This window comes from Carlito syrichta, unplaced genomic scaffold (assembly GCF_000164805.1).
Source record: "Carlito syrichta isolate Samal-C Ts95f unplaced genomic scaffold, Tarsius_syrichta-2.0.1 Scaffold316465, whole genome shotgun sequence".
In the NCBI taxonomy this organism is placed as follows: domain Eukaryota; kingdom Metazoa; phylum Chordata; class Mammalia; order Primates; family Tarsiidae; genus Carlito; species Carlito syrichta.
In genome coordinates, this window is record NW_007260561.1 from 93,502 (window position 1) to 121,433 (window position 27,932).

Consider the following 27,932-nt stretch of genomic DNA (forward strand, 5'->3'; position numbering starts at 1 on the left):
CAATGAAGGCTGGTGTGTGTTGGGGAGAGAAGATTCTCTGTTCCAAGTCATTTTTCAATCAGATTTGGTTCTTCTAAGATCTCAAAGCTACCCTGTGAATACTCCACATGTAGCCTTCAGGTGAAAGAAGAAAAAGAACATGAAGAATCCTGCAGACTGTTTCAGAGGCCATACCTTGAGTGACTGACATCATTTCCCTTGGCCTGAACTTGGCTAAGATCTCATAGACAATCAGACTGCAAAGGTAGCTGGGAAGATTTTTAGTGCCAATAAAGAAAACAAAACAAGTTCATCTCACTGTTTTCAGCTTTATGGTGTCAGCCCCAAATCCCGAGGCAACAGAAGTCCCATTCTATATCCTGTCGACTAACTTCAGTGCCCTTTCCTCTGTACTCCAAAGGGACTGCTGGCACTGTGCTTAGATCATCTTTTTTCCTTGCCTTTTTAATCATTTGGAGATGGATATTTTCAAGAAGTATTGGTTTTATTTGGATAAGGGAATGGAGGGGATAAAATTATCATCCCAGAATTGCTATCTGTTTCTGGCATCTTTGCTCTAGATATGGGTTTGTTTGTGCATCTAAAATATGCCAACCCCTTACACTCAAGTACATCTGTGCCTTTCCTGAATTAGTACCTGCCCCTGAGGAGGCCATGTGAGGATGTTCTTGAACTCAACTGCTTTGTAAGCAGAGGGAGCACTTTCCACTATATCACACCCAGTATTCCTTCCCAAGACCATATCACTGTGTTTATGAAGCCACAAAAACACTTCCCAGATGTTAAGAACAAGTACACTGGGTTTAAACTCCAACTCTGCCACTTATTGGGCGATCTCTGGTCAATTACTTAGCTTTTCCAACCCTCATCTTTCATATTGGAATGATGCCACCTTCTGAGGTGATAAGACAACCAAGATTAAAGCACCTGGAAAGGTTAGTGTGCCATTATATTAATACTTTTTCTGCTTCTTTCTTTCTTGTTCCCACCTCCAGCTGCCACATAAATGGAGTGGAGATGACAAGAAATGGAACTAGAATCAGTCAGAGCTCTATTAAGCGATGTGAAGAGACAAGGCTTGTAGAAAGATGAAGTGGAGAAGTCGTGTATAACTTGTTCTCTGTGAATGTTTGAACATGTGTTAGGGTTCATGGAGTCATATTTAAGATGAATTTCATTTTCATTGTTCCAATGAAGATTTTTTGAAGGACTATTATAAGTAGAGAGGCTTAGGGTTTAATATGAGAGCATGCATTTTTCTCACAGTTGTCGAGAATGGACCTTTTCACCATAGTACCTTCCTCTGGTAATTTGGAAGCTGACCCAGATGTCACTTCCATTCTCAAACCTGTAAGGCTGTGGTAGACTACTGTAAGTCAATGCTATTGCCTTTATAGTAAAAAGATGACTCTTTACCTTCCCCTGGCAGCCAGGTGTTAAATCATCACTAGATGGCAGTAACATCTAACACTTAATTCTCTGTGAACTGATGAAACCATTTCATTTTTGTTTTCCTTCTGCTTCTCTATTTCAAGCAAGCATTCATTCAACATAAAACTGAGACAGCCTTGAGCTGTCAATTCTTATTTTAAAGTTGACTTGGAGACTCACAGAATTTAAAAAGCAAAGGAATGGACCATTTCTCAAGCTATAAACAGACTTTTCACTGGGATCTCAGAGCTCCTCAAGAGATTTCAACCCTGTCCTAGGCATGAATGAAAAGATTAAGTATCTAGCACTCTTTGTACTTCACAAAGAGTCATGAACTTGAATCAATTTCTCTTTTTCTTAAACAAGAAAAAAAACATTAAAAATAATAATCTATGCACCTGGTGGAGATGGGTCCACTTCCCTTCACATAAGAGCCACTTTTATTTAAGTTTATTTTTAATTTCACTTTTATTTTCTCTCCCAAATCTTTCTCTTCTAGTCCTAAATCCATCTGTATACTCAATGTTGGATTTTTAAAGACACCATTCAACTAAACTTGAAAGAAAAATACAGGAATATTGAAAATGACTGGTAATGTCATAAAATTTATGCCACGCTCTGGGTGCACCAAGGAATCTGGGGCTGTGATCCCAGGATGTTCCAAAAAGGAGTTTAATGGGGCATTTAGTTAGTACTAGAGAACTTCCAGGCCACTCTTGGCTCCAAAGCCTTGGCCTCTTCCAGGAAACTGGAGGTTAAACAGGAAACCCAAGTCTGTCTACCCCTATGGTCAGGGATCAAGTAAACTAGTGAATGTCTAACAGGCCTAAGGAAGGTTGACACCAAAAGTCTCTCTTCTGCCATGAAGTTGTTCCAATGATAGATTATTACTGTTTGAGATTTGGACCTTAGACACTTTGCATTGTTGCCTATAGTATTGTCAGGTAAGCTGAAAATGGAGCAAGAATTAGCTTGAGACATGCACACTGAGGTGAAACAAGGATAACTCCAGAAGTGCTAGAGTTCATAACATTCATACTATCCTTGGGATGACACCTGTTCCTTCTTCATTTTGGAAATGGTTATAATCACAAGTTGCATCTAGTAAGTGGAGCCTACAGTTAGACTGGAGGACACTGACAAGTCTAACAGGTAGGTGAGTACACACTCCAAGGTTTTATTCTAAGCAAGAAGACCAAGGTCAATAACTGGGTCACTGAAGCTAGGATAACCAAAATCAGGACTAATGCATTAGACAAGTTAATTGGTTGGGTGAAGGACAGGGTATCAATACTGCAGCTCTAATCTGTGGACTCAGTAGCTGTAGGGGAAGAAGTAGGAGAAGAGAGCTGCAACCGAAACCTAGTCCCTGCTGGTCATCAATATCACTGGTAAATCTCAGATCTACATGGCAGCAAGCAGTGTGGGAGCCCATCAGTCATCTGGAGCTATTGAGTCCCAGGTCTGGGCAGTATACTTAACATCATACCAATCTGGAATAGGGGGAGCCATACAGCATTATTCATCTCCATCAGGAAGAACTTACAAAGAGCTGAGTCTGCAGCCGAGGAGCATCAGCAGGGACCTGGAAGCAGTGAACATAAGGCTGGAGCTAAAGCATCATTGAAAAAGTTGTGTCTCTTGACATTTCCACAATAGTTATATCACATAGGAGCTCTCTTGATAATTGCCTGGGCCAGAATCCAGAAATAAAAGAAAAGGGAGACTGGGAGCCATCCTTTTGCCTTGAAGTAAAAATCCAAGACAGCTGGTTGTTTCTCTTGTGAGCTTCTAATTGATATCTTTACGTTCAAATGTTGGTTCTTCAGTGAATAAAAAAGATCTGATGTTGAGAAGACAGGAAGAAGAAAGGAGAATCTTCTGAGGAGGAAGATTTGGCTCCATATTATTATTTTTGTAGTTATTTGGGGGAAAATACTTTAAAGGATAAATTTGGTTGTTTTTCCTTCTTACAAAATTCACTTTTGGGCATAAGGCATCACATCGTGGTAAAGAGTACACATCTGTGTGCAAGTATCTTTGTTATATAACATCTATTTCTTAGGATAGATATCTAGTAGTGGCATTGCTGGATCAAATGGTGGAGCTACTTTTAGTTCTTTGAATAATCTCCATACTGTTTTCCATAGAGGTTGTTTCATAATTGTAAGATGTGGAATCAACCTAAATGCCCATCAAAAAATCGGTGGATAGCCAGGCTCGGTGGCTCAGCCTGTAATCCCGCGCCTTTGGGAGGCTGAGGTGAGTGGATTACCTGAGCCCACGTGTTTGAGACCCGCCTGGGCAGCAAGACCTCATCTCTACAATAAATTTTAAAAAATTAGCCGGGTGTGGTAGCGCGCTCCTGTAATTCTGGCTACTTGGAAGGCTGAGGCGGAAGGATCGCCTGAGCCCAGCAGGTTGAGGCTGCGGTGGCTGGAAGCAGCCACTGCACTCCAGTCTGGGTGACAGAGTGAGACTCCAACTCAAAAAAAAAATCGGTGGATAATGAAAATATGGTATATGTATACCGTGGAATACTACACAGCCATAAAAAAGAATGAGGTCCTTTGTAGCAACATGGATGGATCTTGAGGTCATCATCCTAAGTAACCTGATTCAGAAACAGAAAACCAAACACCGCATGTTCTCACTCATATGTGGGAACTAAACAGTCACAGGGATGGACTGGGACATGAATAAGTGGGAAGAGATGAGGGGGGCTAGCGCTCAGAAACTATTTATGGGGCACAATGTTCACTATCTGGGAAATGGGTCGCCTGAGACCCAATCCCCACCACTCCACAATATGTCCATGTAATGAATATGCATGCGTACCCTGAATCTAAAATAAAAAAACAAAAAATATATATTGAAAAAAAAAATTTTTTTTTTTGAGTTGGAGTCTCACTCTGTCGCCCAGACTACAGTGCAGTGGTCGCTCCCTGCCGCTGCAGCCTCGACCTCCTGGGCTCTGGCAATCCTTCTGTCTCAGCCTTCCAAGTAGCTGGAACTCCAGGCACGCACTACCACGTCCAGCTAATTTTTGATTTATTGTAGAGATTAGGTCTTGCCAAATTGCCTAGGCAGGTCTCGAACATGCGGGCTCAGGCAATCCACTCACCTCAGCCTCCCAAAGGTGTGGGATTACAGGCTGAGCCACCAAGCCCAGATGAAAAAAATTTTTTAAAAGAGTACACATGCCATCTGGAATGATAGTGGAGGGCAATGCTAAAATTTATCAGTAAAATGGAATAAATATTTGCAGTGCTGGAGTAAAAATTCTGATGGGGCATTATAGCTATTTTATGGCAGAAAAAAATTAACTTCTACCCTCTTTGACAAACTGAGCAATTTACCTCTAAATACTTTGATAATTTATTATTATATTCCCAAATGACAATGGCATTTTATCCATTAAATTTGGATAGGAGGGTGGGGGATTTTTGTCTGTTTATTCACTGATATCTTTCCAGTACATAGACCATAGTGAACACTCAGTAAACATTGTGAATAAATGAATTAATTCAGAGCTAATGAGAGAAACCAATGAGATGACCAATGAGATGACCAATCAGGGACTCAGCTGTTGTTTTCATGTCTTTATCATTGCCTTCCTCTTCTTTCCACTAAATTCATTATGGGGTGCTTGCATTTGCTAAAAACTGAAGGAGATCTCTCTGAGCACCCCATTTGGTGTTCAGAACCTAGCAGAAAAATCGAAGGATAAGAGTGGGAGAAGTCACAAAAATTATTGGGGATACTTCACAGTGCACAGAATAAGGGACTTAGATAGTCACAGAAAGACACAATTCCCCCTCTGGCTTCCATTCATAAGAAGCAAAATGAAAAAATATGCTGTTTCCCCTTGGGACTTGAATTCTATTACTTGAATTTATTGTTACCCTCCTTCTCAAAAACCCTGTTAGAATGACCAGGTACATAGTTACTACCCCCACTGAAATACTCTAGCTAACAAAGGACACCATTGTGCCACTTCCCACAAAAGGGCAATCATGCCTGTGACTTCTTTCAGACTTGGATTATTATAGGCTGTTCAGTTACCTTTGCCCAGGAAAAGAGGGCCATAGTCAAGGTACTGATTCTGCCAAACTCAGCCGAACATCCTGAAATGTTTTCTAACATTTACAATTTGACAAGATCCCAAGCACATTTGGCTTGGGTCCCCCTTTCCTCTTAATTGCTGAGCCCAAACAGAAAATATAATCCATCTGCTTCGGAGTGATTTTTCCAAAACTCATCCAAGTTCTCCTTGGTGAGAGCAATTTGACATCTTTGTCTTCATGGACTTAACACCTTCCTTCGCATGTTTTGTTTCTTGGAATTAGGAAGCAGACAGAGCCAACAGTAACAGGACTCAATTTCAAACAGAAGACATAATCTGTCAAATCAGGTGCTGGGGGTAGAAGATCAAGAGTCTCACACCCAAAGTGACAACTGTGGCACATTTGAGGGGGAATTAAGAGAGCCTGTAGAACAAATGTCTTCTTAAAAGGCCAGAAAACACAGTTAACTGAGGATAGATTCCTCTTCAACCCATATTCAGCAGTGCTTGGGAGCCAACATCTTACCCCAGTTTTATGGTAAGAAAATTTGAAACAAAGATTCTACTAACTTCTACAACTTGTTCAACTTCTACTGCTCTGTGTTGATCACTATTGTGAACACCCCAGGCTTGGAACTTAGGAAGATTCACAAGATCCATCTAACACCTTTTTGTAAGACCTGAAACTCAAAGTGAGACAGAAATGGGTCAAAATCCTAACTCTTAACTAATATGGTACTTATTAGTTTGTGACCGTGGACAAGTTTCTTACCATCTCTAAACTTGTGTTTTTTTCTTTTGTAAATAAAAATAAAATTTTACTGGCATATTTATTGTGAGTCTTGGGGACGATTATATAGCTTAGCACAGTTGTTAGAATTTAGAAAGCACTAAATTAAAAACAGTTACTTGTATTGTTGTTGTTATTGTTGTTTTATGACAGCTTTACTGAAATATAATTCATATACCATAACAATTGACCCATTTAAAGTGTACAGCTTAATGGTTTTTAGCATATTAAAGAGTTTTGTAACCATCGCCACAATAAATTTTGCAACATTTTATCACCCTAAAAAGAAACTCCATAGCCATTAGCAGTTACTTTCCATTTTTCCTCCATGTTAAGCAACCATTAACCTCCTATTTGTCTCTATAGATTTGCCTATTCTAAACATTTCATATAAATACAGTGATATAATATATGCTCCTTTTTGACTGATTTCTTTCATTTGACATATTTTCAAGTGTGTTGTAGCATGTATCAGCACCTCATTTATTTTTATTGCCTAAATAATATTTCATTTTATAGATGTACCACATTTTATTCGTTCATTCATCAGTCATTGAAAATGTGGGTTGTTTCCATTATTTGACTGTTATAAATACTGCTGTTATGAACATTTATGTCCAGGTTTGTGTGTTGACCTATGTTTTTATTTAGCTTGTATGTATCCCTAAGAGTACATATTTTTAAGTCATAGATTGACTCTGTCTTTAACCTTTTAAGGAACTGCTAGATGTTTTCCAAAGTGGCTGCACCATTTTCCATCCTCTTCAGCAGTTTATGAATACACTAACTTCTTCCTATCTTCTCCAACACTTATTATTTGTCTTTTTCATTATAGTCATCCTAGTGGGTATGAAGTGGTATCTCATTGTGGATCTGATTTGCATTTCTCTCATAGCTAATGATGTTGAATATATTTTACAGGTTTATTGGCCACTTATATATCTACTTTGGAGAAATGTCAATTCAGATCATTTTCCATTTTTTAATTGTGTTTTTATCTTTTATTATATTGCTGCTGGTGTTCTTTATGTATTTTAGAATCAAGCCTTTCTGTAGCCTCAATGTGTTCCCTCAAAATTTATATGTTAATAACAATATGTTTTACAGTTTCAAATGCTAGGAGAATAGTGAACAATTCCCAACACAAAAGGAATGATCAATGTTTGAGGTGATGGATACGCTAATTATCCTTATCTGATCATTATATGGTATATGTATCAAAACATCACTATGAACTCCGTGAATACGTAATTAATTAACAATTATTATTTGTCAATTAATAATCATTTGTTGATACTTGATCACCAGTGTGATTAAAGACATGGGACCTTTAAGGGATGATTAAGTTATGAGAGTGGAGCCCTCATGAATGGAACTAATGGAACCAATGACGTTATAAAAGATTCCTTCCATCACATGAGGACACAGCAATAAGGCACCATCTTGGAAACAGAGAACAACCCTCACCAGACCCAAAATTTACTTTGATCTCGGACATCCCAGCCTCCAGAACTATGAGAAATAAACTTCTATTATATATAAAGTATCCACTCTGTGGTATTTTGTTATAGCAGCAGAAATGGACTAAGACAAGCCCCTTATCAGGTATATGATCTGCAAATTTCTTCTTCTATTCTGTGGGTTGTCTTCTTACTTTATGGATGGTTTCCTCTGAAACACAAAAGTCATTAATTTTGCTGAAATCCAGTGAATTTATATTTTTGTTGCTTGTGCTTTTGATGCCGTATCTAAGAAATTATTGCCAAATTCAATGTCATAAAAATATTCCCTAATGCTTTCTTCTAAGAGTTTAATAATTTTAGTTCTTACTTTTAGGTCTTGGTCCATTTTGAGTTAATTTTTATAAATGGTGTGAGGTAAGAGGGGTCTGACTTCATTATTTTACATACATATATCCCTTTACCTCAGCACCATGTGTTGAGAAGATTATTATTTCCCTATTGAATTTTCTTGGTATTCTCTGTGGAAAATCAATTGACTGTAATTGAAAGGTTTTATTTCTGGACCCTCAATTCTATTCCATTGATTTATATATCTATCCTCATGCCAGTACAATACTGTCTGAATTACTTTAGATTTGTAGTAGGTTTTCAAATCAGGAACTGTGAACCTTCCAATCTTTTTTCTTCTTTTTCAGGATTTTTTTTTTCTATATATATGATCATGTCATCTGAAAAGCAATAGTCTTGATTTTTTTCCTTTTCAATCTTAATATTGATTTCTTATCTAATTGTCCTGGCTAGAGCCTCTAGTACAATTTCAATGGAAGTGATAAGAGCAAACACCTCTGTCTTGCTCTGAAGTTAGAAGAGAACTTTCATTTTCTCACAATGAAGTATGATATTAGCTATGGTTTGTTCATAAAAGCCCTTTATCATGTTGAGGTAGTTCTATTCTATTCCTAGTTTGTTAAGTGTTTTTAATCATGAAGGGGTGTTATTGTTATTATACAAAAATGCAGCTGTTTTCTTTTTTCCTTTTTTTCTCTCTTCCTTCTCTTTTTTGATTTCTTTCCAGAGACTGGTAGGACACCAGGACAACATCAGGAAAGAGGAAGCCACAGACTGCTGTGTATCCATTCCCTGAAGTGCCCTATGAGCAAGCATCTGCCACCTCCTCCCTCCTGTCTACCCTTCTGACCCAGCAGTGCCCTTGTTATTCTGGCACAAGGTACACCCTACCACTTTGATCTGCTTCACTGGTTTACTGTCTTCTGGTTCTGAGGTCTGTGGCTTCCTGTCACTCCTCTTCAGGGTTCAAATCCCTTTTCTACTTCTTTCCAGGTGTCCTAGACTGCTTTGGCAGTCATTGGTGTTTGGAAAGCTGAAGGCTGTTTTCCAGACAGCATAATTTCCTCTTCACTCCTATACCCAGTTTGATTCCACAAATATTTTATGAGTACTTTTTATGCCATTGTTCTTGTTTGATCTTAATAATACAATAACCTCATGAAGTTGTTCTTGGTTTGACCCCATTTCACAGGAGAGCAAACACAGGCTCCATATAGCGAAGTAATTTGTCCAATGTTACATAAAAGTTAGTAGCAGAACCAGAATTTGATTACAGATCTGTAAGATTGGTCTGTTTAGAGCAAAGAGGAGTGACATTCACATAGTCACAAGTGTTGAGACAGCACCAGTTACTGTGTCAAACTAACCAGCAGAAACTAGGAAAGTGATATGTCTCATTTAAAGCACAAGGTTGCTATTGATCTGGCCTCTACCAACTTGTCTGACCTCATCTTCCAAAAATCACATGCCCATCCACCTGAGACATGCTCAGCCACATCAGGCTAATCTCTATTTCTGTACCTTTTCATATAGTAATCCTTCTGCCTCAACCAAACTTTCTCTCCCATGCAACTGCCAACTATTAGATGCCTGGCCATCTCCTATTCTTACTTCAAGATCCAGCCTAGGATTCATTTCCTCCAGAAAGTCTGTCTGACTCACCCCAAGCTGTGCTTCTTCATATCATATATACATATCTATATCATAGTACTTACCACGCTTATATCCTTCTGCCTGTCCCTCTCCCCAATAACCTATCAACACTTTCAAGGTAGAGCCATTGTTGATTCCCCTCTGCAACCCTAGGACTCAGGATAATCCCTTACTCTATGTTTGCTGAATAGCTAATTGAAATCTTTAGGATGAACTCCTATAGAAAGATGACCTCTCTAGCTAGAAGATTCAAATTACCTCTCTGCCCAAATCAATGATCAGCTGGGACGTTTTCTTGTTCCCTTCCATTCTGGGAAATCTGAATCTTAAACCAAGGATCACAAGCCTGTGAAATTTGAGCTGAAGACCATAAAATCCCCTTTCTACTATGTACCACACAACTCACGCTCACCAGGTCCCCATGAGGCAGACCTTAGGAAAGATGATAATCCAAAGGAAGAAATGAAGGACCTCACTTTAAATGCACGGCATGCATGCTTTCACTTTCTATGGGAATAACTGAACTTCTTAGACAGTTCTCCACATCCAGGAATCCTCTGTCAAGGACACCTTTCGGTTAAAAAGCATTTAGACGTTCATTTCTGCAGCCATTAAATGAAATAATAACTTGACGTCTGGTTCAATGCCAGCTCAATGAAAATAAACCAACTGCAAGAAGAGAAACTTTCTGGGCTCTTTGTGGCAACTCTTAGAGCAAAGCTTTAGCAAGCCACCTTTTGCTTTCTTCTCCAAGAGAAAGTTGTGAGGTCAGACCGAGGATGACAATGCCCAATAGCCCCCAAAAGACTCTTGGTATTAATTCTTGCCAATTTCTCTCCAATCTTTGGCACAACTTGGTCTGAAAGCACACATGCTATTTTCATTTAAGCATGAATGCTGAACCACTGGGTATTTTTTTTCCCTGGGTTTTCTGTTAACTCTGTCTACAAAATGTGGTTTTAAGAAATATTACTCCTGGTCATTTATCTAACAGACCATACTGTGATCTGTAAGCTCCATCCTTCTTGCAGCTTTCACATTCTATTAAAATGGGATCTTTCACCAGGAAATTTACTCAGACAGGGGAGTTCATTTGAGGTTGAAACTGTAAAGTGGCCAATTATCTCTCAGTCATTGGTTGCATATGATCTTTACCCCAAGTTTTGGAAATAAAGACAACATTTAGCAGACGCTCTGCTCCAAAGCTAATGTTTTGGAAAGAATAACAGCATGTTGGGAATAAATTACATGGTCTTTAGTGCATTTTAGTGTTATTGCCTGTTAACACACAGTAGTGTTATGCCAACTCATGAGAGAACTCCAGTCTTCTAGGGAATCGATTCCTGATTCACCCGTGTTATATCCTTGAACAGATGGGGAGTACAGGGGGCCATTTCTGGGGGACCTGACCTACGGGAAGCTATGAATCATGGATTGTCCTTTCATTTTGATAATATCCAGACCATTATCACACAGATATGAGGCCGTTCATCTAGGACTATCCAGTTTCCCACTCATGAGCTCATTAGCTATCTTGATGCTAAAAGTCATCAAATATCACTAATACAAATAACAAATTTGACCTTGCTAAAAGACTTGCTAGAAGCAAGATCTTTTGCCAGACTGTGTGGCAGAATAGTAGGATGCTTTTAAAAAATCTTTGATTCCATTTTTATGAAATGTCTAGAATAAATACATCTATAGAGACAAAAATAGCAGATTCGTGGTTTTCTAGGCCTGGGAGGACAGGGGGTTGGAGAATGTTAGTGAAAGGACATTTTAAAACTTATTAAGATGATGACTTCCAACTCTGTTAGTATTCCAAAAGCCATGGAACTGTATACATTATGTGGGAAAATTATATGTTATATGGGTGATATCTAAAAAAAGCTGTTAAAGAAGAGGAAGTAGGAGGAGGAAGAGGAAGAAGGAAGAGGAAGAAAAAAGAAGAGGAGAAGGGAGAAGAGCAGGAGGTGGAAGAGGAGACATTTTGTCCTTACAAAGAGAGGAAATGCTGATAATTTCAGACAGGAAACACTAAGGACTAAACACAGGTACCACGGTGTGCCAAGGAAGACCGAAAACAGCTTGACTTTCTTCGGGTTTTCTAGAATTTCCTTTCTCTTAAGACTGTCACACTCACTTTGGTTACAAAAGACATGAGGGTATATTTAGGTCTCTAAGGGTAAGAGCAGAAAAGAGAGCTCCTAATAACTGAATAAATATGAAACTCATGGTTAAATGGCAAAAGATGCCCTGGAAGCAGGAGCACTAAACTTGTGCCTCTTGGCAGAGTTCCAATGCAAACTGGTCACAAACCTCTTTTATAATTCTTTGCAAGCAAGGTGCTTTATTTAAAAGAGAAAGGACGCAACAGTGTGTTTTCCTTTAGCTTCTGTTACTGTAGCCTTTCCATTCTAAAGATAATTTCACCAGAGAGCACCATCCCCATCTTCAACTCAAGCTCCCACACTTTTGGGGCAAAGGTCTCTAGGATCAGGGCATCCCTCATAATAAATAAGCAAGAACCAACCCTGTTACAACTTATAAGTGAAAAAAATTACTCCATGCACAAACAACAAAAAAACTATTTTTCAGGCTACACAAGGGTGGCAACATAAAAGTTCTTTAGGCAGAAGGAGAAACTACATTTCAGGCTCGGGTGATTTATCTTTTATTGGGGTGGGCTTGTTTCATTTAAAAAGATCTGTCTTCCCTTTTATCTTCACTGTATCTCCTCTCTACCATCACTTTTTGTTTATTTCTCCAAATTTCCAATAGTTAATCAAAACCAAAGTTATCAAATGTATTTAATAAAAATAATTTCAAATATGATCACACTTTTTAAACATTTAAACTAATTTTAATATTTTAAATGGTAAATTACTTTTGTAGATAATATTGAACTTTCAGAAGCACTGCACATAAGTATTTGAAAGAAGTTTATTAAGCAATTATTCTACTGGACTGTGGACCTGAGTTCCAGATTTAGTTTCCCCAGTAATTTTGGGCCTTTCTACATCCTCCGGGTCTGCCAATCTTTTGTGCTGTCTTTGGTTTCTGAGTTTCTTATAGCTGGAACAGACGATGAGCTGAGGGGTGAGCTAAAGAGATCTCGGAGGACCATGGGACAGAGGGTCCCAATCTTGACACTCCTCCTAGAGGTGCCTATAACAATATCCTACCCCTGGATGACACTTTGGCCACAGTCCTATGGGTCAAAATAACCTGAGTGATGTAGTGTCTCTTCTGCTCCTCTAAACGCCATTTCCCTGGGAGATCCGGAGAGAAAGAGCTCCTTTTTCCAGTGCATGCCGCCACCCACTTTCCATGACAATGAAAGCATTGACTTTGGATTACTGCCAACTTTCTGGTGTGGTCCTTGAACCTTTGGCCTCCCAGGCAAAGGCAATGATGCTACCAGCTGAGCGACACAGACCTATTTCCTGCATCAATGACTAAACAGATCCAAAGGTATGTGAGGCATTTCTTCCCCCCACCCCATTGCCCCGACTTGGCAGGGCTGCTGGCACAGCCAGAGGTGCCTACCCCCAGGAGCAGCTGTGGAGCGTCTGCCAAGCCTCCAGAGGGCAGAGCCGGTTAGTGCACTTTTTTCACCTTGGTTTTCCTTTACTAACTTGAAAATAACTAGAATAAAAACTCATTTTAATGAACAATGTTGACTTTTTCTCCTTCTTTCTCCTCTTATTTAATGGCTATTTTATTCTTAATAGAAGCCATGCACATGTGACAGAGTAGACAAATTTACATGTCCCTTCATTTGCAAGCCTTACCTATCTTGTAGAATAAATATGAATAAACTCACACCCTAGAATGGAGATAAAAATATCAGGGTATCAGTGAAAAGAAGACAGGAAAGAAGCAATAAGCTTCAAAATTCACACGTTGAATTATATTCTGAAATATTGGAAAAAGGCTCACTCTATTATATGATTACAGTTACATAAGAATGGGTGATGCATGAGCAGAGACTAGCAAGGATCATAAAAACCAAGAGCAGAATGTGAATATTTGCTTTATTAAACTTCTTCTAATGTCATTATAATATTGCTTAAATAATGTCTTTTTTAATGAGAGAGGAGAGAAACGTGGTTTAAAAAATCATATGCACACACAAAACATCCCTGCTCATTTTTAGTTTGTTGTGTTGACCAATATAAAACAGATCCTCACTCTACCATTCTTTTCTTTCTCCCTCACCCCCTTGCTAGGCACAACCACAATAGCACCAAGAAGTAAGGAATTGCATTCAGCTCTGTTCTCAATCATTCTGAGAGCAGATTCCGTTCCCAGGTTTCACCGTGGCTGCCCACTTCCCTCACAGTGAGGAGCAATAACCCTCACAGCTGCAGAAGGACACATCACTGATTCTCTGCCAGAAGTGACTAAGAACTCTTACTAACCCAAGGGCTCTTTTTCTATCTCAATGACAGGGCTCTGAATTTCCAAAAAACTTGGTAAAGCATCCAAATATCCATCCCTGTTCATTCCCAGGAACATAAGCTGAGAAGGATGAAATGACACAGGTGAGTAGCCTGGGGATCCTGAACTCCAGACCAGGTGAGGCTGCATCTCAATGACTCCTTCATCTCCCTCAAAGACTATAACATTCCTAAGTTAACCTTGTGGCATAGTGGTCAAAGTTGAGAATAGTGGCTTTGGCTGAATGGGTTCCATGGCATATGTTGGCAGTCTGATCCATTTTTTCAAAGCATTGTCCTTACGCTTTCTCTTAGTGCTACCCCTGAAGACCTAGCTCAGGGGAAGAATCTAATCTAGTTCTTCCATGTTTCGTGTCTATGTACAGTTATTATAACTAGCTGTGGAGACAAAATACCTGGGCTTAAATCTTAGGACTATCATTTGCTAGCCTGACTTAATGGCTTAACACCTCTGGTTATTTTGCTTCTTTGTAACATGGGGAAACTACCAGTGCCCACCTCTTACCGTTGTTGTGAGGGCAGAAAAAAGTAATGCGTATAAAGTGTTCCCAAAGTGCCTGACACATAATGAGAACTCAATAAATGTTAGTAGTGATGTTTGTAATTATTATTATCATCTTAATTATATTAACCCTCTACTGTACACTTTATCCATCTTAAACTGAGCTAGAAACAAAGGGAGGGAACCTGGAATCAGAACTCGTCTATTCTACTAGCTGAATGAAACTTGGCAAGTCACTTTCACATCTAAATCTACTTCCACATTTATAAAATACAAATAGTGACACCCACCTCACAAGGCTACTGGGAAAATCCAAAGCAATAAATTACAGGACAATGCTTAATACACACTAAGTGATCAGTAATTCATGGTTGAATCAGGACTTAGGTTTGGGTCACTCGCCCAGCTTGTCCCTTTTCTGCTTAAGTTTGCAACTAAAGGAGAAAGCAGCTCTTCCTCTCCTATGTCACTTCCAGCAAAGACCAGCAGGACAGGTAGCCAAAGCATTAGCTAGCTTTTGGCAGATGCCTGACAAGAAGTGTGATCACAAGACCTCCATGCAGAATTTCGACAACAGAATGTGCAAATTACACTCATTCAAGCTGAAATATCACCCAAGTGTGTTTTGGAAACACAATGACCACATCCCAGCTGGACTGGGGAAGTGAAGCTGTCCAGTCAAAAGTTTTATTAATTTTATTTAAAAGTGTGAATCATCAGACAAGCAATGCTGTCCAGCCAGGTGTTGTATACAAATCCCATGTTAGATATCTACTTCTTTGGCAGCTGAACAAGGCAAATGTGTCAGTGAGAAATTGTTCTGGGCCTGCAGAGATCTCAGGTCAAATCAAGGTAACATCAAGAATATCATCTAAAGTCCTTAGACTCAGTTTCCCCGTGTGTAAAATAGGATAACAATAGGAAATACTGCATAGGTTGTTTTCAAAATTAAATGAGATAATGTGTAAAAAGTGCTTGGAAGAAAACATAGGAAATCAAGATATACATTTGTTCTAATCATAAAAATCAGTGTGCTTTTAGGCCTTTAGGGTCTTTCAAAAGACATCACATTTTTGCCTCTGCTCTAAAGGTTTATATTATTTTTGGAGAAAAATTTTTGAAACAAAGGAAATGATGACACAGAGCTGTTTGAAATAATAACAACTGAGCAAGAGCCCTATAGTCTTGGTGGCTAAGAACACCTATGCAGAAGAAAGCATTAGGGGTATGCAGAAGAAAGCATTAGAGGTAGGCCGTGCAGAAAATTTAGGAAGCAAAGTAATGAGTAGAAGGACAAGGGTATTTTATAGATGGTGAATAGCTTGGCAAAAACTGTCCAGTCTGCCCTGATGTCTTTAAAGAACTCTTACATCTTGGGCATTAACTCCACAAATAAAGAAACATCCAAGGTTTTCAGAACCTGCCTAATTTCATCTGTCCCATTTATAAGTCTTTGTTTTCATTCTCCTGACCTTTTGGCCACTAACTCTCATGACCTGGCTACTGTTTTATCCTAGTGTTGCTTCATTAGATGAACTATATAGTTCTGTCTCTAAGTTTTTAACACTAATTTCCCTCCTGACTACTAGTCCTCTGGGGAAGCTTCTCAATAGATTGATCCAGGTCCCCAGAATCGCTTTTCCAAATACTATATCCACAGGGAGGGAATCCCCATAAGTCTCATGAGCAGCATGTGGGTAAGCAGTCATAGATTCTGTAATGTTTTAGAAACAATGGGTAGCTCAAGTTCACTCTGGTGATTAAGGCTGTAGAGGACACTAAAAGCACATTAGACCTGCACACAGTAAAGAGGCTTTCTAGAAGCACAGATCATTCAGTGGGACAGTCCCCCAGTAGATGAGAAAACCAGGGCTCTTGATTTTATAGGTGATTGGAAGCCTTTCCTGATGATTCGCAAGCAGCATCTACAGTTGGTTTGCTCTGTCTTCCCATCCCATAATTATAATGACTTTGCTTCCTGTTTTGGGTAATGTCACGTATCTACCCACTAGAAGGTAAATTTCTAGATAGTAACAACTTTATTGTGTTCTGTTTTGCTTTGTTTTTAATGTTTTTACAAGCTCTGTATTTGGTGTATATGGAGAAAACACACATGCAGCATAGCAAAACAATAGCAACAAAAGCAAAACAAAACACTCTGAGGTGTTTTGATTTTTAAGAAACAATCTCAAGTCAGAAGTTGTAGATTCTAGTCCTAGTTTCACCATTTACTACCTGAAACATGTTACTATGTTGCAAAATTTTCAAAGCTTCCTTTTCCCTCTATGGAGCAAATATTATAATACTAATCCTGCTTACCCTAAGAGGTATCATAGTGCAGAAAGATAACTGTTGTGAAATCATATGTAGAAAAACTTTTCAAATAAAGGGAAAATAAAACAATAGAATCTCAATCTATGAAGAGTTTGGTTTTGTTGTTTATTTGGGAGAAGGAGAAAAAAATGAGGACAACCACTATTCTGATGACTATAAGGGAAAAATTTTAAGTATTATTTTCTCATCAGAATTTCATTTTCTCATTTGGAGACAGAGAAGAAGAAAGGCAGAAAGTATTACTTTATAGTATTTTACCAAAAAATGTCTCTTTTTACCCAAGGTTGGAGAAGATTAGCAATGTAGGATTTAGAGTTAGCTGGGTTTTTGCTCACTTTGCAATGCTTAGATGTTTCTTGGAAACCACTGCTTCATCAGGTAGAAGGGAAATGTGTTAGAGTAGTTGTCCAATATTGGATTGGCTCAAGCCCATTGTTCTTAGCTGACCTCTTGGAAATATGCATAAAATGTGCTGAGAAAAATAAGTAAATTCCTTTGTTCTCTTTGAGAAAGAGTAAGCTTTGGCTCATTCTAGGACAGGTTCTTTATTTTTCCCTTCGCTTAGACATCTTTCTTCAGGACATTTTCTTGTCCTTTAGTGGTGACAAGATTAAACTCCAGTGCAAGGTTACTAAAGTTTGGATAGAAAAAAAAATATTATAACTTGCTAGCTAACCTGAGTGTTTTAGAATAATGTGCTAACATCCAAATGCTGAGCCTTAGATTGCTGTGATCTCCATTTTGTCACTTGTGTACCTCACAGTTAGAATAAAATATAAGAAGACTAGTGGCCAGTGTAGAAAAATGAACTCCAACCTAATAAGTGCCTTTTACTTGCCAGACTGTAACAAATAGTGAAGCAAGTACTGCTACCTCCTTTTGTGGATGACTTAACTCGTGTTAAATAACTTGCTTAAAATCACATGGCTGATAAGTGACAGGAAATGCTTCTCAGAAGAGGTAAGTGAATCTAAGTTCTGATGGAGGTGAGGTGTCTCGACTATCATGTGGTATTTTGTGCATCAGATTTGGCAAGACACCAGTGAAAAAACCTGGCTCAGGAGACTAAAGATTTGGATTCTAAAGCTTGTTCTAATATTTATAGACTATATGACTTTGGTCAAATCACTTCACATATTTGATATTAGATTCTCTACCTCATAATATTATTGGGAGAATTGAATGATGTCTTGTATGTAAAGAAGCCATCACCAAGATCGGGAACATAGGGAGCACTTAAATTGTAGTCATCATCATCATTATCATCATTATTAATACCATTATTCTCACCAAAACTATCATTATAATGAATATCTATTTATTTATTCTTAGCATTTTAGGGAGTTATAATAAAGGAATAAATGCAAAAATGTTTTGTACCAGAAAAAAATTAGAAGCACTTTAAAAATGTTGAGGCTTATTTTAAATCTGGAGGAGATAAAAATATAGTTTTCAAATGTAATAAGTTGAATTCAAGTCAATTACTGTGAATTTCACAGTTGTCTTGACCCTAGTTACTCTAGAACCTTAACCATGGAAATGCTGAAATACGACTTCAAGTGAAAAAGCAAACATATTTCACCAATGTCTTCAGGCCATGATGTTTGCATTTATAAACACCAACTATATTGATTGCTCAGTACACTATTGGCTTCACACAGAAGCTTTAGCAAAACTTCTATTTATCTCATCAAAAAGAGTGAGTTATCAGCTGAGGATTTACTGTTTTAAGAGAGGCAGTCTTCTTAAACCTATGACTAGGGAGGAAAAACAATAAGGATCTAAAAATTTTCTTTGTGCCAAAGGATATGTGAAGGAGGAAAAGGGAATCTATATTCAACCAGAATTGTACATATGATTCCAGTACATATGCTAGTCTTGTCAAGCCCCCTGTTAAAAAAGAATAATGACTAAGATACTCCAGACTGCCAATGACTAAGTGTCTGCCAGTAGAAATCTATGGGCTATTTTGTTCTGTAAACACTTCTGAGAACTTAGTCCTTAATGAACACAACTGATGCAAGCTCAGTGGTTTCCAAGGAGCAGTCACAATGTTAATAAAGTCACTATAACCCATCTACATGATTCTACTGCCTTAAGAATTTTAGCCTCCATTATGGCCTAAGCATCAAGGGATAATTCTGGAAATCAGAAAGAGACTGTCACCATAACAATCACTGTTTTTCTCATAGCCATTCTTCATATTTTCCAATATACTCTGTTTTCCTATACAGCTATATAACTTTCATTTTTGATACACAAAGCATTGTACCAAATGAAACCTGAGTCATTAACAGAGTAGCATTCATCCATGATTTATGTGGAACTCAGGAATATGAAAGATCAACTCTTCCCAGGGCTCATTTGGGAAATCCTTGTCTCTTCCACAAAACTCTTTTTCATAATGAAGCTGACAACATTTTCCTGTTTCTTAAAATATATAAAATTAAAATGACAATCTTATATAAATGCTTACACAAACACAACTGTAATAGGGATGCCTACACTTCTATCCAAAACTCAAGAGTGCATTAAATGCTCCTGTTTAGTCCCAATGTTTGAGTTGGAGATTTTCTTTTTTAATTCCCTCACCCCTACCCTAATTAGATACTTAGAGATCCACTTGAGACATGAGAGAGTTCTCAAGTATTGAGGGAAGTTATCTTCACAGAGTAGGGTATTGTTCCTACCTTTTGTGAAATAGGATAACTGACGGATGTATGCTCTGGGCACAGGCAGAATAATGTTTCTGATGATCACATGATGACTGAATGGTGGCCAAGATGCACTGGTGGAACTGGTTTCATCAATGGACTGTGTTTTGGACAGGAAACCTACACTAACAAAGAGTCATGTAATTATGGGGCTAGAGTTCTTTTACTGGTCCTGTATAGTTTCTGGACATCAAATGGTGATTTTCCCGCAATAATGTACTAGTAAATATCTAACAACTAGCTTCTCCAGTACACAGTTCTGTGTTTTGTACCATTTGCCAATTTTTGTGGCGTAAATACTCCCACCACAAATGCATTTGTGAGGGGGACCCCCCAAAAAAAAACAAACACCGAAATTATCTTTTGGGGAGTGGGTTCCTTGTAGTATATTTGGAATTTGTTCCACCGGTTCACCAAAGTTTTTATCTGGAAGTTTTAAGAACGTTGCATCTCAATTTGCTGAATAATTGTTTTGCGTTTTGGCAAACAGATGACTGTTATTTCCACCATGACACCACACTTGCCCACACTGCATTGTGTTCCGCAGTTTCTGACCCCAAACAGCATGACGCCTGTGTCCCACCTTCCCTATTTACCTGACCTCACCCCAAGGGACTTTTTTTTGTTTGTTTCCCCAGGTGAAAAAGTCCTCAAGGGAAATGGCTTGCAAATGTGGAAAAACTGAAACAAAAAATGGCAGAAACACTAGAAGGCATTAAAATTGACAAGTTTAAAAACTGTTGAGCAGTGGATAAAGCATCTCGATAGGTGTATTGCATCAAATGGAGAGTATTTTGAAGGTAACTGAAGTTTAAACATGTAAGGATAAACACACAATTTTTAATAAATAAATTCCTATTTTGGGGGGTACACCCTCATAAGCTACCAATGTGATGCCATTGAAATTAGAGTTGGGGAAAGAATCACACAAAAAGCTCTTGTGAGACAGTATGAACCAGGAGCCTCAGCACACCACTGTCATCAGGTCCTTCTCCTGGTTTACTAGCCCTGGCACTATACTTCAGATCACTCTCAACTGTGGAACCCAGATGTTCAGATCTTTGAGTCTAGGTCTCCTTTTTTCTTCTTTTCTTGCTTGCGTTTTGGACTGCAAAGTTTTTACTGTGCTTCTCTTTTCTAATAATAGGACTCTATGGTTCATTTTAAAGATTGTAATGTCCCTTTGGAAAAGATTTTAACACTTGGCAACTTTTTTATTTTTCTAAGAAGGTAAAAAGAACCCATCCCCCAGAAATGCAATAGCCTACTTTCCTTTACTTAGAAGAGAATAAAACTGTCATCCTTCTTCAGGATGCATCACTCTACCCAAAAATGGGGCCAAAGAGATTTATCAAAATCACACACATCCAACCCCTTCCACACACACACCGTGGGGTTTGGGGGCTGGAGAGGGAAAGAGGGGAAAAACTATAACTGAAGTTCTCATAGGCTACCTTAGAAGCAAAGCCAGTAAAACCAAATCCTCTTCCAAAAGTTATAATAGGCAAAATATGAGGAACTATGTCCAGTGATGTGAAGAGAGTCAAATTTGGTGCCAAAAGGATACATCTTTTAAATTGTTTTGTATAGATCAACATTTTTAATAAATTTATCTGCTTGTTTTTCACCTTCTGACAGAGATGTATTAGGGTCTTCCACTACAATTCTGGATTTGCCTATTATCCTAGTTGTGTCAATTTTTGCTTTATAAATTTGGAAGTGACATTATTGAGTGCATACATACTTATAATTGTGCTATCTTTCTTGTGAATTGACCCCTTTGCTACTATAAAATGCTTTAAAAATTTTTCTATTAATGATTTTATCTTAAAATAGAGTTTGTATAATATTACTGTAGCTATACTATATTTTTTATGCAGTTTTTTTCTTCAATGTTTTTGCATTTTAATTATGTCTCTTGGAAACAGTATATTATTGGGCTTTTCTTTTAGTCTAAAAATCTTTGTCTGTTAGTTTGAATACTTAATTCATTTACATTTCAAGAGATTACTGATATACTTGGAATTAAATCAATTTAAGCCCCAGTATGACATTACTGTTGCTGTTTTATACAGTCAGTATTCATTCATATTTCAACACAAATTTAATCTTTCTGTTGTACTTAATATTTTTCTGCATTTTGAAAATCTGAAATCATTTTCTTCTACTCAGAGATGTCCTTTTAGTATTTTATCTACTATGACTTTGCTGGTGATGAATTTCCTTAGTTTGTGTTTTTGAAAAATGTTTCTATTATGCCAACATTTTTGAAGAACATCTATCTGGATATAGAACCCTAAGCTTGTAGTTTTTTATTCTTTTAATATTTTGAAAATGTGATTCATTTGCACCCATAATTCCTTATGAGAAATTGGCTATAGATATTAGGGTTTCTTCTTTAAAGTTAAAGTAACTTTTTAACTTTCTTTTGATTGCTTTTAGTATTTTCTTCCATTCTGTCAGTTGTTACTGTGGCAAATTTAAATGTGAGTTTCTTTGTTTTGTTTTTGCTTGGTGTTTATAACACTTCTTAAATCTGTAGCTAGATATCCTTCAGGAGCTGTATGTTTTTCAGCCGCAATTTCTTCAAATATTACTTCTGCTGCATTATCCCATGTTATTCTTATGGAATCACGGTTACACATAGGTTGCACTTTTTTATCTTGTTTCATATATCTCTCAGACTCTTTTATGTATTTTTTATTCTTCTTTTCTCTTCATGATTCTTTTTCTATATTTCCAACTGACAATTTGACACTCATTAATTCTCACTTCACCTGATTTTAATCTCTTATGTTTATATATTGAATTCTTACCTGCAGTTTTATTTTTTCAGTTCCATGATTTTATTTGATTTTTTTTTAATAGAGTCTGGCTCTCAGCTAAAATTTTCCATCTTTTTATTCAATATCTTGGATATACAAATGCTAGTTTTTGAAAAGTGTGTGCCTTATAAATTTAATATCTGGATCTTTTACCAGTCCGGTACTCTTTTCTACTTTTATTCTTGTTTTTAAATTTTTAGATCTCATATTCTTGCATACTTGGTAAATTTTTATTTAAAGGTATTGTGTCAGAAAAAAAAAATGTTACAATTATTTGAGTTTCTGGATGATATTCTCTTCCACCAGAGTAGACTCAATTTTGCTTCTTTCAGGCAGGTAGAATAGAGGCAGGTCTCAGTACAATTTTGGGTTCATCTATTTCAGATCTGTTCTTTTTGAAGAGTGATCTATTTTCAGTTTTTCTTTACTACTTGTAGACAGCCTTCCAAGTGTCCCAATAAGAATCAGGACAAAAGTAAGTCAATTGAGCTACCTAGGGCACAGAATTTAATGAGCGAATGCCTCCTAAATTTTCTTCCATGTATGCCTCATTTGTCTCATGCTATTCCTGGACATAGTACCAACTGAAAGCCTGTGGTATTTACCAGGCATCTTTTCTTGGAAGATTCTAAATTCCATATTTTGCTTCACAACCCCATAATAAACTGCATAATCTCCACTTCTCTGAGCTTCTTTGCCTTCTTTTATAAATTGGCAAAAACCTCAAGAGGAAATATACAGCTTAAACATTAGGTTCATCCCTCTGCACTTCTTCTTGGATTTTTTTAACCCCTTAAGTCATCATTTTCTTTGTAACTCTTGCATGCTTTCAAAAAGATTTTTTTAAATTTAATGTTCTGTTTTCAGTTATTCTTTGCAGGACGGTTGCTTGAATGCTAGTCTATCATAGCCAGAAGTGAAAATCTCTGTTGTTTCTCTGTGCATGAGACAATAAAAGGGAGAGGGTCAATTTCACATTTTTCTCAAATTGGAAAGATTATTTGTGGATATTTTAAATCGTCCCCACGGATCTTCCTTTTCTCCTATTGTTTGAATACTGGTGCTTCTCACCAGCTTGTGTTCCTTGAGCAATAGTATCCCCGCATTGCATGGCATGTTGCCTATATTCTGAGAATCTCAAGCTTCTGATGAATGTCTTCAACTCAGAACATTCCTCTGGGCTTCAAATCCATACTTCAAACACTTTGTAGAACACCTATCTAGATATCCTCTGTGCTCCTATAATCTAGCATACCCAATACAGAAATCATCTTCTTCTTTTCCTTTATCACTATCGATTTACTTTTCTGCCCTTTTTTCCTGTTTTAATTAATTATGGTTTATTTTCCTTGGATTCTATTCTAAACTGCAAGCTTAAAAACATCATTAAAAAATTTTTGTGTCTTAAACCTCACATAATTTATCATGTTATATATGTGCAGGAGATATATCTATATCTAATGTATTTGGTAAATACATGTTTATAATAGATATTTTGTTATAAATTCATACATAAACCTGCTTCTGTCATCTCCCATTCATACATTAAGCTTGCCCTAATTTAAGACTAATGATTTCTTACCTAGACCTTCGCAACATCCTACTAACTCAAGGATAGCAAGTGCTTAGCTTATGCCTGTTGCCAATTTCCTTTTTTTCCTTCTTACACTCATGACAGGCATCACTTCTTTATTATAAGGGAGTGTCGTGACACTTTTATATGCAGTTTTTAAATGCTTCTCAAAACAGCACTCCATTAAGATGCTACCAGAGTTGATCTAAAATTTTAAATCCACTTGTCATTTCCTCTCTATCCTCTCTACCTTTCCCAGACTCCTCTGGGCAGAATTAGTTGATCCTTCCTCTAGATCACCATAACACTTTTTTGAACCATTAATAGAGTGTGTTACTTTTCATTAATATGTTTTTAAATGTTTACACATTTGTCTGGAAGAACATTGTGCATTATTTTATGCACAACGACTAGCAGGTGTTCACTTAATAAGAAAACAGAAAAACTTCCTTCCTTTTCGGGGACAGTAACAGGAATAGTTGCTTATTTTTCTCCAGTCATTAATTCAACAAATACATATTCTGAGTATCTACTGTGTTTTAGTCATTGCTAGCCTTGGGTTAGCATCTATGACAGAAGTCTGCAATTCCTTGCAATGTATCACGCTATATCTAAAGCAACAAGAGCCAAGTGAGAACCTCGTTGAGTAGCTTTTATGCAAACATTTCAATCTGTCATGCACCCTTCCATGGGTGAAGGAACTGTAAATGAAGTATTTGGCTCTTGGAGAGTTATGGCACAATTCTTGGCTCACTTTGATAAATATTGATCTTGTATAAATTACTCAGGAAAGTCGGACGATGGTTTTCTGAGCAACACACACAACCCCCACTCCCCTTTATGCAAAGACATAAATCATTTATGAATAGAGCCCCACATGCTCTATGAATAAGTCCCTTGGATCCCAAGATGACTGATACTCAAGTATTTTTCTCATTTGAGTGCAGACCTAAATTTAAGCAAGCAGTCAGACTACATGAAGTTACAATGCCCTTTTGTTCACTGAAAGGTGAGAGATGCATAATAGGCTTTCAAGGGTAAACATTGCATGTTTCAAAATAAACACCATTAAACACCACTGCACATTTGTGCCTTTAATAAAGTTGATGGCAGGGAGATAGCTCTTTACTCGTGTCATGTCCATTCAACTTTAAGTTTTAGTCGCCGGTGGAGAGAGGAGGGTTAGTGTGTGTATGTGTGTGGAATTGTGGAGAATTCATTTTCTTTGACTGCAGTTGAATCAAGCCTTTGGTTTCATCAGGAAAGTTGTGAATAGTACAATAAGGGGTCTGTGTGTGGTGAGGAGTCATTAAAATAAAGAACTAAAGGGCAGCAAACATTGGTTTTCTGGGATTCTTGTGGTAAGATTAATAATGAGAGTGTTTAACCTCTGGGGACTTCATCACTGAAGGGAGAAGAGGGAGAATAAAAAGACAAACTGACAAATAGCTTGTGGTTTCTTGGCAGGAACTGGAATTTGTCCTTAGAGCTCACACAAAGGGTCAAAACGCTGAAACTTCTTGGGAAAAATAAAGGAATGTGACTTATGCTTTTAGGTGCCTTTATTTATGTGACTTGCCCCACCTTGAATGTTTTTTGCCCTCTGATTTCAATGTTTCACATTCTGCACATTTCTGTCAGCTTATTTTGCAATTTAAATTGCATATTACCCATGACATAAGAAATCCTATTTTTAGAAACCGAGGGACAGAAAATCTTTAACGAGGATTCAAAGACATAGATACAAAGAGAATTATTACAGAATTATTTATAAAGGAGAAAATGAAAAACTACCTAAATGTCCATAAGAGGAAACTGATTAAACAATTTATGAAGCATTTCTACAAAGGATTAAAATGCAGTAGTTAAAAATTGGGAGGTACCATAAATGATTCTATTTTCTGAATCAGTAAATGATACTAGACATGTAAGTCTGCCTTTTTATACATTAGAAAAGCAAAGGACTGACTTTTTAAAATACTTTCTTTAATTTAGTATCTATGATATAGTAGACATAAAAGAAAATACAAAAGTAAATAAGCCAAGGCCTTTCTTTTAACCTAGTACAAACTGACAGGATTATAGAGAAATAAACACATGGTAAACCCATGGCAAAGAAATATTCAAGGAATATAGGACTCAAAAGAAGGCTAAAGACTATGCTTTCAGGGATCATTTCTATAGTTTATCACTAGAGAAATTTCTCTAATCCTGTACAGCACCAGAAACCATGAGAAGGTTTCTGAGTGAACTCAGCATGAAGCTGGCTCTTGGTATTGCTTCGCTGCCACAGCCATTTGGTATTGCTTCACTGCCACAGCCATTTGCCACTGATGATGGTTCTTCTTTTCCTCTGGAAGAGCAAGAGGGAGAGAATGTAGTCTGAGTGGTTCCTGTCGAAAGAGAGAAAGAAAGGAGGGACGACTAACACAACATGGGGATCTAACTTAAAAAAGACTTGTGACACAAGGATTATATCTCAAATGATAAGGTGTCATAGTGAAACTTTTTTTTTTTTTTTGAGTTGAAGTCTCACTCTGTCACCCGGACTGGAGTGCAGTGGCCGCTCCCGGCCACCACGGCCTCGACCTGCTGGGCTCCGGCGATCCTTCTTCCTCAACCTTCCAAGTAGCTGGAACAACAGGCGCGTGCTACCATGCCGGGCTAATTTTTGATTTATTGCAGAGATGAGGTCTCACCAAATTGCCCAGGTGGGTCTCGAACCCACGGGCTCAGGCAATCCACTCACCTCAGCCTCCCAAAGCGCTGGAATTACAGACTGACCCACTGAGCCTGGCTGAAACATTTTTCAATAATGTAACTCGATGACATTTCGTGTATTTTGTCATTCTTATATTCATGAAATAAATAAGATGAAAAGAAGTTTTCTGTTATAACCTGCTTACAAAATGTTTGATCTTAGTCTATGCCCTGCTATTTGTTCCCTCTTTATAATCTTGTCCCATTTATGAATAAAAGTTTTTTGTCTGTCACAAAAATTAGGAAGCAGATATAAATATACTAGATAAAAGGTTGTCCAAGTTATATTGAGCTTAAAATTTTTAAAAAAGAGATGGCAGGAAAATATTTAGAGTATGATTCCATTTAAAATAAAACAAAATCACTATATTATGCATATGTATATATAGATATAATTTATGATGGTTACATCTTGGAAATATAATTAGAACAAGGGGAGGTGAGCCTTCACTTCTTACATTAAATATGGCTATATTGGTTTAATTTATTATAATATATGATTTTTGTTTGGTTTTGTTTGGGTAATTAAAATAATTTTTAAATAAGTTATTATCTTTCAAGCTCAAATGTCATCTTATCTTGGAGTGAACTCTTCCATTTCTTCAATACAGAAAATTTTTGTACAAATTTTGTAATAGTTGCTGTATATTGTTGCATAATTATTGTATAATCTCCAACAAGATTATGGAGAGAACGCTTAATCTATACTGAGTAGGCTAGCATTCAAATTCAATTCTGCCACTCTCTAGCTGTAGAATAACTTGAGAAATAATATAATATCTAAGGCTACGTTTTCCTTTATGCTATTGCCATAGGATCTTTGGGAGATGTAGGATGAAATGCATTAACATCTTGGTTATTTGTGTGCTTATCTTGTGCACCTGATAGCATTTTAATTCCCATGTGACCAAGGACTACCACCTTCCTTAATTTATTCTATAGAGACATTTGAGCAACTTGTTATGCGTCAGGCACTGTGTTAAACTCTAGGGCTACAATAATGAACAAGA